Below are 12,652 nucleotides of genomic sequence, written 5' to 3' on the forward strand. Positions count from 1 at the left end.
TGAGAAGAGGAATAATTCTGGAGACTCTCATGCATACCTTCTGAGTCTGGGCATTGAGCCTCGCTGCAATCCAATCAGGAAGTGTCCTCTTTCCCTCCCTCTCCCCATCTTGTACTTCGTGTAGATGCTTCATGTCTTCAAGGTCCTCTAGTTCCTAGTCCCCCCAACCCGTTAGGGCTCTCTACCACCTCCTATGCCCATTCCCTCTCCATCTGGGTTCCCAGCGTGCATGATGCACGTGTTAAACATCACCTGCCTAGCGTATGGGACCATGCACTTCACACACGTAAGTTAATGACACACTACCATGACACACTACCAAAAAGGCTACATGCTACACTACACCGTTATTATCTTCATTGTCTCGACATGAAACCACAGAGGTAGTTCACTTGCAAGTGGACATTAAGGAAGGGTGTTGGATAATAATGCTCCACCCTCATATTGTATTATCTAGGCACTAGCTAGCTCATGTTTATACAGTTCCCAGTATGAGGAATAGCCATGGTTGAGTAGCTAAAATTCTCGGCATCCCTGTATTTACATGGGAAGTGGCATATGAGGCCAAATGGTTTAGAGACAACTTAGATTAGATTTGGCACACTGCCAAAAGGTTACTTGCTACACTAGACTATTATCTTATAAGGTCCCACATATGGAGTAGGTAGACTTTACTCTTGGACACCATGTCTTGACCTTACGGGGCTCGAACGGGCCCAAGATGAGGTTTGATGGGCTATGGTAGGTGGGGAAACTACTATGCACTCTCTTGTACATCTTTATGCACTGAGTCTACACCATAGAAGATGGCACCAACTATGATTGCGAACCTATGTAGATGCTTTGTGTATATAGGCCTATATGATACATGGCCAACCCCTTCTCCACATAGTTCATTAATCATTATTGTGAATTTTACTCCCTAGCTTCTATTAGCATAAAACCTCCATCTTAGTAGTTTTAGATTAGCCATCTAAGCTCCCTTCACAAGAGTACATAGGTGTGGGGATTTGCCATCTATGGGATCACTTCACTCTAATACAATATTCTTTTCTATCTCTATCTCTGTCTCTATCTCTATCATTCTGCAAGTTGATTTTTAAAGTTTTGTGCTATGAAAGATCCTACTTTTTGTGAGTGATCTTGTATGTTTTATTCTCTTACACAACTACACTTAGGTCAGATAGTTTCTTATCTCCTTTAGTGGATGTTGTGAAAATTATCAACAAGAAACAACTAACATGGAGGTTTGAACAAAAGCAACCCATGACTTCTATTGTATAACTGCTTTACATCAAGCTATCTAAAACCTACCAAAGGCATTCTAAGCACGTTCATCTTTCTCCACATCTTGGCTATCCTTAACCATACCTTCTTACACAAGCTCCGACTCTTTAACATATTTAAAAATATAGGACATAACAAATGATGATTTAATGGCATAAGCACCAACTTTCTAACATCTTTGAAAATTTAGGACATAAGGAAAGATGAAAGAAAGATATTTTAATGGCACTATGGCACAACACACACACATAGACACACAATTTGGTAGCTCATGGATAAAGCTTGTTACACTTTTCATGAGGCAGTTTATGAACGCTGAACAATCTCAGGGGCTTTCAAGACCATCCCACTCATAATATTCCTTGGTAATACGCATTAAGGGCGTCACCACTTTTGTCGAGCAGCATGCATCAATTCTATAAGTCCCCTTGTGTCAAATGCCACTATACTTGTGTAGGCATCCTAAGGACACCCTTGAAAGATAGAATTCCCTATCACATTTCACTACACCCAAGATAGCACTACTTTTTGAATATGCTAGAGTAGTCTTGATTACAAGAGCAACCAATGAATCTTACATAGTACACAAACATGGACTTTGTTCAAATTAAACTAGCCATCCACTCTTATAATTGACAAATTGCCAATAAGACAAATGTGCTAATACACTTTTTGCATATGCTCTTAGTCTTGATTACAAGAGCAACCAATTAATCTTGCATAGTACACAAACATGGACTTTGTTCAAATTAAACTAGCTATCCACTCTTATAATTGATGAATTGCCAATAAGACAAAAGTGCTAATACACAAAACTTCATTACAGGTTCACAAATGTTCTTCAACCTCTTCTTTCAAATTATATAGGAAGTACTTACAAACGTGTTTTTCATTTTTCCAAATTATATAGGAGTACTTATAAATATGTGTTTCTTTTTTCTTTTCAAATTATCTAGGAAGCATATACTCTTTTTTTTTAGCCCACCTCTATAAGCACCTTACTATGTCACTTTATACATCTTGCTATTTTCTTTAATCCACCTCACCTTACCATATATAAACATGTGTTTCTCCTTTTTCTTTATCTAGGAAGCACATAAAAACATGTGACTTTATACTTCTTACTCTTTTCTTTATACTTCTTTAGGCCGCCTCTATAAGCACCTTACTTCTAACCTTTCCCTTCTCCGTTGTCCTCTACTCTAGTTCATATCTTAGATTGTAATAGTTCAATAGCTTAATTACACATAACACTCTAAATAGTCTTTTGATTCATATTTTCATATCCCAATGTTAACCACTCCCAACCTACCGTCGTAAGGTAATTTTCCATCTTACCCACATTAGAACAAACACTTAACTTTTGTAAGATGGTAATGGAGCATATAAAGTAGCCTTATCATCATGAGCTTAATTTCAAAAATAGGAAAAGTCATGGACTTAGTGAACATAGTTGCTTAAGACTAGTAATAGAGGCCAATTCATTTTTAAGTTTGGCTAGCCTACTAGGAAAACTAGTCATTTGTATATAAGTCATTTTTTATAATAAGCAAGACACAATCATTCCCTTGCAATCATTTACTTATGAGCTCTCCTTCTTTCATCTTCTTTCTTGCTTGAATCTTTCTTGCTCGATGGTGTATGCTACATAGGTCTGATTATAGGTTTTCTTCTTGCAACAATAGGTTTTCTTCTTACAATACGTTCCCCAAACTTTGTGAGAGAGAACCATGGTAAAGGATCATCCCTTCTTGCCTCCATCTAGGAATTGAGAGCTCTCCCTTCACCCCTTTGGTGGCAAGGAGCATTCCGGTGTGATGTAACGAAGTGAGGACGTGATGACAATGAGCTAGCACAGCCACATGGGAAGTCACAGATTGCAGCTCTAAGAAGGCAAAACCTAATGACACATGTTTTGGCTAAGTTAAGTTCTTTACTTGAATATATTTTGCACATGCCCCCGCCGTTGGGGTCTAGCCTAGGGCTTAGCTTCAATTTTTCATTCATTTCAAGCTATTGGGATCACCCAATACTACTCGGTGTTGACTAGGAGGTCACACTTCGAAACTCATACAATTTTGGAGCATTGAATATGTTTGTTTATTATCTTTGATTTTGAGTTGGAGTTTATTTTGCATTAGGGCATTCTATTTTTAACTATTGGTAGGGTAAAACTTTGATTTTTAGATCATTTGCATGACATTAGAGCCTAAGACACTTCGATTTCATTGCTTTGATCCAAGAATTAGCTTAACAATTGTGACTAGGAGTGGAATCCACTCTAAAAACATGAGCATTAAACTTTATTAGGTTGAATTAGAGTAAAATTATCAAATTGTATTCATAATTTTTTTTATAATTTATTCATGCATTATTGAAATAATAGCGTAGAAGTAGATTAAAACATCAAAAAATACTAATTAATTAAGATTAAGAACACTAACAACACCCTATTAAGCTGGAGAGAGAAATTATTCTAGAGAGAGAATATTCAGATTTTAAATATTTTTGAATGGAAAAAATTCTCATCTTATTAAAATAAGTTCCCTTGAAATAGAAGTTCAAAAAGATTTTCAGAAGGTGCATTAGAAATTAAGTATAATCTGTTCAAGAGGCATTATCCTGGGGGTGAAGATTTTTTCGAAATTTTAAATTAAGGTTCCTATGGACCAATAAGATTTATCCAAATGTAGGGAGGAGATAAATAGAAGAATAAAAGAAAAATCCCCCAAAAATGAGTAAATACTCACATAAGATGAAGAGTTGACTAAGGACAAGGTTAATAGTTAAAAAAGAGAGATATTTAGGTGAAATGATGCATTTTTGACACCTCTGCATCGGGGAATTCCCCTCATGAAGGAGGCACCTATTTCACATGCTTGAATGAGTTTTAAACTCCCAAATAATGGGATATTTTTATCTCTCCTCTCTCCTGTTTCAACTAGATCCACCCCAAAAACAAAAACTGACCTAAAAATGGTCAAAAATTGACCAAACTGATCTGGAAAATTCTAGAATCAGTTGGCTTGGTTAGAAGCTCACTTTTTCCTATAAATAGAAGCCTCCCCCTTTTTTGAAACTTAATAGTGTTTTGCACTGTTACCCAATCTCTCCCAAGTGCCAAAAACAATGAATTGTAATTCATTAGTTTTTGACCTTCCTTCTTCCAAAAGATTGGTGGCCACTCTTGTCTCAAACAAGAGTTGAACCCTCAAACCATCAAGCCAAAGGAAAGCTCTCAAAATTGATTAGTAAGTTGGTGATTCTTCTCTTTTCCATTTATTTTATGGTTTTTATGGTTTTCTATGCTTTTTGTCTTCTCTAAAATTGCAAGTGATGTTATGCCTCATTGCAAAAGGCATTCCCCTCTCTTCTCTAGTAAATCCAACCATTCTCTATGCTAGGTGAATGATTAATGATTAAAGTCAAGTTTTTTATAATGTTTGTTTAAATAAGTAAAAAAATATTTACTTTAGAATAATTTCAATACTCTTGGTGCACTTTTAATTAATCTTAAAGACTTAAAAATTAAAAAATGGTCAGCCATACAAAGGAGGTTATGGCAAAATTTTTGGAAATTAGTGAAATAAATTTAATCTTTTATTATTCTAAAAGAGTAATCCTTATGGTTTCTATATTCTAAAGTATCATTTTCATGCATAGAAGATGCATTTTGATTATTTGTATAAAAGAAAATTAGTATTATTATAAAAGTATTACTTTCATTATATTTGATTTTTATGCATAAAAGTATGCATAAAAGATTATTATTTTTAATTATAAAAGTGTTACTTTTATCATATTTAATTTTTATGCATAAAAGTATGCATAAAAGATTATTTTTATTATAAAAGTGTTACTTTTATCATATTTGATTTTCATGCATAGAAGTATGCATAAAAGATTATTTTTTAATTATAAAAGTGTTACTTTTATCATATTTGATTTTCATGCATAAAAGATTTTTTTAAATATAAAAGTGTTACTTTTATCATAATTGATTTTCATGCATAGAAGTATGCATAAAAGATTGTTTTTTAATTATAAAAGTGTTACTTTTATCATATTTGATTTTTATGCATAAAAGATTATATTTTTATTATAAAAGTGTTACTTTTATCATATTGATTTTTATGCATAAAAGATTATTTTTTTATTATAAAAGTGTTACTTTTATCATAATTGATTTTCATGCATAGAAGTATGCATAAAAGATTATTATTATTTATTATAAAAGTGTTACTTTTATCATATTTGATTTTTATGCATAAAGTATGCATAAAAGATTATTTTTTTATTATAAAAGTATTACTTTCATCATAAATGGTTTTTATGCATAAATGGGTGCATAAAAGATATTTTTTTAAAAAGAGTGATTTTCATCATAAATGATTTTTTTCTATGATGATAAAAGTGTCTTTCATCATAATCAGATTTTATGCATAATTAGATGCATATAGAATCTTTATAATTAAATAAGGGTTCTCCTTAATCCTCTATTTAATTTTCATAAAAATTAAAAAAATAAATAAGTAGATAATATGTGAGAAGAAATGCTACCGTTTCATATTCACTTAGATGGTTAATGAGAAAATTCATTTAAACTATCGAAGTCGGAGATTGAGATAAATGATTATTTTATTCCTCATAAGAAATTCATGTTTTAGAGATCTGTAAGCAAATATTCGTCGAATGAAATTTAGAAAAAGAGAAATTGAAATAGTACCTTTCGAGAAAGATAGTTTAGGAAGAACCTTTCCAGACCCAAACTCTGATTCTGACTATTGACCAAGACCTAATTCCTTCGTCAATGACAATGTGCTCAGTTCAAGAAAAATGCACTCAAAACACCCACCGAATTTGAAACTAAGTTAAGACTTTTGATTTTGATTTGAAGTTAACAGAATTCAAGAAATTCTGTTTGGAATTTAGACTTGGATCTAGAAGTATTGGGATACGGATTTAAGATTATTCATGGTTTTCAAACAAAAATCAAAACAAAACTTGCATAGAAACCCCGTTTTCTTAAAAGATTGTCTTACGCCAGAATGCTGGAGGGAGCATTTGGCATATATGTTTATCTAAGGGAAGTTCGGTTGCAACAGTTGGCGGGGAGTGTTCGAGGGATAGCTCACGCGGCAAAGCCTGTCGAGGTCTTGACCAGCCTCGGTATGGTTAAAATGGTGAGCTTCCGGTACAATGGACGAGGGCCGACGAAGCTGTCCCTGCTGAGTGAAGTGCCAGGACACCTAAGGAGGATCTTGGAGGGTTTCGACCAGGCGATGCACAGGCTCGCGGTGCCGAGGACACCCATTCGTATGTCGAGGAAGATATTGTATGACAGACCAATGTTATTGTAATCTATCACTGGATCTCGTTGTTGACTCGGTGGTCTCAAAACGGAGAGTCCAGAGTGATACTGTTTTGTGAGAAACAAAGACTCAATGAAAATTTTGAAGTATGACATGTGTAACCAATAAATTGTTTGTCAATGGATTGTTTTTATTAAAGTTTTAAAGAGGAGTGTGTGCATATCTATTTTCTAAAGCTAAAGTTAAGAAAGGCATTTCATTTATGGGTGGGTGAGTACTTGTTTGGTTCCACCGATTCCAGTGGTAGGGTGGTGGCTAACCCATGGGCCGGATGGGGTTAGGCTGGAATCATGGAGTTTTAATAATCAAACTGAAAAATCTTAGGATTACGCTAGGATTCGAGTAGATAGTTAATTCCCTGATAAATTTCTCGATTGAGTGGATCAACGGCCGTGCCTAATCTTGATTAGGAAAAAAGCATTGAATTGCTCAGATGATCAAATTATATCAGTGATAGTTTCCTTCTATCTAGTTTATTCAGGTGGAGGATAGTTTAGATTTTGATCTCGTTAGAAAACTCGTTAAGAAAAATTCAAAAAGGTGGAATCGTCCCTGCTTTCCGGGCATGGAAAATTTTCTCGATTTCGGTTTCGGAGTGACCACCAGCGTAGTCTCGTGCTCGGACATTCGTGGGCGAGGCCCCAAGTGAGAAACCCTGCCCCGCGCATGAGGGGGCTGTTTTCGCTGTCAGCTACCGGGAATCCAGTGCACGGAGGGGGCAGAGGGATCTCACAGTTGGTATCAGAGTGAAGTTGAAAGCTAATAAGGATAAACAAATTCTTATCAGAAAGTGATAATAAAAACTCAGAAAAAGCATTTTTCATAATGTATTTGCATTCCGTAAGCTTCTTTAACGAAGAATTTTTAATCAAAGAAATTATTTTTATAGATGGAAGTTCCCTATTTATCTGGTATTCCCGACCTCACCCAGTCTCAAGATATGACAGCGTTCGCCTTCGAGCATCTCATCTCTTCCGCTTCAACTCGAACAAGCCGAGCAAGACTCGCACGCCATTTCGAGGATTTATATTTTCCTAACCCAGTGGAGAGACTACATCATAAGTGGTTTGCAGGGCAATATGTCCACGCCTCTTGCGACCGTCGTGCAATGCTGTGGCAGAACCTCTCATTGGCTATGATCTTGTTAAAGCTGAAAATGGTGTGTGGCGTCATTCTATATCATTCGACGCCTCGAAATTTCAGACTTTCATGCCAAGTCTACAGGCTCCTTAGTTGCTTTATTCCTAAATGGAAGATAATAGCTCCCTTGTCAGTAAGTGGACGTTTGTATCAGGGCATGGCTATGGCCCAATACCGTCGTCATATGCGTCTCCCGAGGAGATTTTGAATTATGGAGCCGAGCTGCTCTATGTACATATTGCAACTTTTATATAAATAAAGAAATGTTTTTCGGAGAAAAATTTCCTGTTGTATAAAGTGATTGTTTACGGACGATCTGATAAAGAAAAATCTATTATTGGACATATGTCATAGATCTCCAATAAGATCATTGTCTTGTTTAAGAAATTATTTTTCGAACCTCTTAAGTCTTAGGATCTCGTGGATAATATCAAAATAAAAATTAATAATATATAAATTTTTGGTAGAATCACGAGACAAGAAAACTATGGCCGTCAGCCAGATCCTGTCTCTGAAGATAACGAGCTTGACCTTGATGTTCGCAAGGCTCTTCATAGGACTCAGCCAGGACCCTTCAAAGGAGAAGGGGAGAACCTGGGCAAGGTTGTGGAGAAATGGGTAGAAAGAGTGTGAGGATGTGAAAGCTCAAGGGAAAAAACTACAAGAGTTTGGCTACAAGGAGAGCTAAAAATGAGGAAATGAGGGGGTGGGTGTTGGAATTAGGATTAGGACTGCAACAATGCACACATACAAGATAGAGAAGCTTGACAGCACACAAACTCACTAGATTAGAATCAAAAAATATGTGCCAGATACAAAAGATAAGTACACACCCCAAAATAAGTAGATAAGAGGGTGTACATACGCACGGGGAAAAAAACCTCCTAGTAAGGGAAAAAGTATCCTGGTGATCCTAAGTGTGTTCACACACATTACTACCATATAATGCTACAAATCCTCCCTAGAGTGATGATGTGAACATGTACAGGGTATGGTCAATCAATCCTAAAAAGGCAGTAAGCCCAAAGCTTTACGAAAAGCTTCGAACTTTTCACGAGGAAGAGCCTTGGTGAATAAATCTGCCATGTTGTCATGTGTAGGCACATACACCAAGCTAATCTCTGCTGAGAGTCTTTCCCTGACATAGTGGTAATGCACCTTAATGTGCTTAGTGCGAGCATGAAACACTAGGTTCCTCGCAACAACTTCTAATGCGCTCTTGCTGGTCAGTGAAAATCGTAGTGCTAGACGACTGTCCAACACACCCAAATCAGCCATAAGACGTTTGAGCCACACACACTCAACTGTAGCTGTAAAAGCTACCCTGTACTCAGCTTCAGAGCTAGAAGTGGCCACTATAGGCTGCTTCTTGCTGAGCCATGATATACATGAATCACCAAGGCAAAAGAAAAACCCACTAGTGGTCACTCGTGTGTCATAACATCCAGCCCAATCTGAATCACTAAAAGCATGCAGCTGTGACTCACCCCCCTTTGGATAAAATAATCCAAAATATTAAGTGCCCTATAAATAGCGAAAAAGCCACTTAACAACTTGCCAATGCTTTGTACCTGGGCTATGCATAATCTGCTCAACTGTGAGACCACATATACTGTATATCTGGCCTCGTGTTTCACACATAAATAAGGGATCAACAGCCTGTTGATACAAACTAGCATCAAAAGAGTCTCCTGCATCTTGAAGACTAAGTCGAGTACCCCATAGGTGTAGTCACAGGTTTACAGTCTTCAAGATTAAACCTCTTTAATAGCTTATGTATATATTTAGACTACAGCATAACAATGCTATCATTGCGCTGCATAAATTGAATCCCTAAATAGTAATGCAAGGGCCCCAAATTTGACATCTCAAACGATGACTACAAATTATCCTTCAAGATTGAAATCTGATCTATATCAGGTGGTCCCGTGAGTAGTATGTCATCAACGTATAAAATGATGACCAAAAATCTATCCTTTCTCCTCTTCACATAGAGGGTACTCTCTGTTGGATTGTTGCAAAAATCATTTGCAACCAAGTATGCATGAATCTTCTCATACCATGCTCTAGGAGCCTGCTTACGGCCATAAAGAGCCTTTTTCAACCTGCATACTTTAGACTCTTCTCCTTTCACAGCAAAACCAAGAGGTTGCAATACATACATCTCCTCATGTAAATCACCATTCAAGAATGCATTCTTAATGTAAATCACCATTCAAGAATGCAGTCTTAATGTCCAACTGATGTACATTTCACCCATGACATGCTATCAAAGCAATGAGACACCTAATGGTAGTCATACAAGATGTGGGTGCAAAGGTCTCATCATAATCAATGCCCTTTTGCTAGGCATACCCCTTTGCAATAAGTTTGGCCTTGTAGCAATTGATGCTACCATCTATATTGCGTTTTAACTTGTAAACCCACTTAGTACCAATGGCCTTCTTTCCATGAGGTGGATCTGTCAAATACCAGGTGTCATTCTTAAGTACAGAGTTATACTCATCCTACATAGCATGCATCCAATGATCATCATCATGTGCTTCCTTAAAGGAAACAGGTTCCTCCTCATTACATAAAGTAGAAATGAGAACATGATCCACATGAGAATATTCTGCATGATGAGAATCTGCATGAGTTTTGCTAGGTAAAGGAGCTACCAGCTTGCTATCCCCTCAATGTCTACACAAGCCATTTTGGCATACACCTAGATTCTTCTATGGCTTCTCTCTCCTTATCAAGTGCATTCTCAATAATTGCTTCATCAAAAGGCTGATTTTCAAGCTAATTTTGCACCTGCAAAGGCTGAATTTCAGCACTTGGTTGAGCATTCAATTGCTCTACATATGGCTTCCCTCCTCCATTAAACAAAGGTAGGAGTGAATCAAACATGTCATGTGAGCATACATTCTACTGTTTTTTTAATGAAAGCATGGGCTGAACTGAGTTTTTGACCAAAACAACATCTCTACTTACCAAAATCTTCTTTGAGGCCAGATGGTAGAGTATATATCCCTTGTTGCTTTTTGAACTGTATCCCACAAATATGCATTTAATTGCCTTATCATCAAGCTTACTACGTTGTTTCTCAAGTACAAGAGCATAAGCAAGATAACAAAAAACATGCAAATGAGCCACATAAGGCTTCTTGCCATGCCAAGCTTCATAAGAAGTTTTAGATTGCAAGGCCTTGGTAGGGCATTTGTTCAACACATAGTTTGCCTACATAGTTGCCTCTAACCAAAAACCATGAGGTAAATCTTAGGATTTCACCATATATCGTGCCATCTCTATGAGAGACCTGTTCTTCCTCTCAGCCCTGCCACACCATTTTACTGAGGTGTGTATGGCACTGTACATTGATGCCTTATGCCTTTTTTAGCCATATATGGATGAAATTCCCTAGACATATACTCCCCCCTCGATCTGAATGAAGGGTGCCAACTTTACATTCACATGCATTTTCAACCATGAATACAAAGTGCCTAAAGCACATAAAAACCTCTCACTTGTGCTTTAATGGATACACCCAGCTATATCTGGAGTAATCATCAATAAAAGCGACGAAGTAGAGATATCTCCCAATAGATGGTGTCCTCATAGGACCACATACATCACTATGTATAAGCTGTAATTTTTTATAGCTCTGACAGATCCATCCTTTGGAAATTATGCCCGATGCACTTTACCAAGAATACACCCCTCACATACATGTCTAGCAGGGGTCTCAAGAGTTGGCAACTCAGACACCATATCATGCCTTTGAAGGCATAACAAACTTCCATAATTTAGATAGCCAAATCGTGGATGCCTTAATTTTGCATCACTTATAGCACGAGTCGTAGAGACTGAGTAAGCATCATGCTACAACTTCTCAAATACATCCATCTTGTATAGGCCATGAAACAAGATACCTGAGAGGAAATGATAGAATAATCATCAATGATTCTATCTTGAACTGTACATCTATCATCCACAAATTTCACGATCAAGCCTGACAAGGCTAAGGCTGAAACTGACTTCTTCTTAATGCTTGGCACATATAAAACTTTAGAAAGAGTAAATGCGCCCACATTTGCAGGGAGCAGTGAGCATAACTCTACCAACTCCTCCTTTGTAAGATTCCTCCCCAACCTTCGAGGTATATAGGAGTAAGAATCTCCCTTTTGATCTTATAATTATTCCCTCTCTAAAATAAAAGAAAGATTCTGTTAAAAAAAAGATCCTTTTCCTAGAATACTTCTCAGGAGTCCCACCTGTTTTAAGGATTCAGAACAATGAGTTCAGAAGTGAAAATCGGTGTTTTGGATACCACGGTTTTGGTTTTCATTCGAGTACGGCCCAAAAAGAAGTTCTTTATCTCTTGGGGAGTATAAGAAGTTATCCCCTAGATATTGTGAACCTTATCTGAATTCAATGAAAGTAGGTGACTTAGCCTACAAGCTTCTTTTATCTCCTCATCTCAAAGTTCTTAATGCTTTCTATAGAAAAATGTGCCAAACCCAAATCATGGAAAGACGGTAAAACTTCAGTGGCAAGTTACCGTTGGCTTCTAGGTTACGCTAGCTCCTTCCTTTATATAAGTCGTAACTTTTACTTGTCGCTCACAGTAATCTTACTTCCATCGATCTCCCTTCTTCTTAATCTCCTTCATGGCTTGGCAACAGGAATTAGTTTTATCCATGATGATTTCTCACCTTCAAGACGCAAGCGAGTCTGTGAAGAAAGATTTTATAGAACAGTATGAGCGCTCACTTTTCCCTCACTTGGGAACTTCTGCAGCTCAGACCAAATGGCGGACCTATCAAAACATAACTAGGGTAACACCCTGGGGTCAGCAGCACTTTCGTAAC

Source organism: Cibotium barometz, chromosome 4 (genome assembly GCF_041138505.1).
Source record: "Cibotium barometz isolate CiBa-2024 chromosome 4, ASM4113850v1, whole genome shotgun sequence".
Taxonomy (NCBI): domain Eukaryota; kingdom Viridiplantae; phylum Streptophyta; class Polypodiopsida; order Cyatheales; family Cibotiaceae; genus Cibotium; species Cibotium barometz.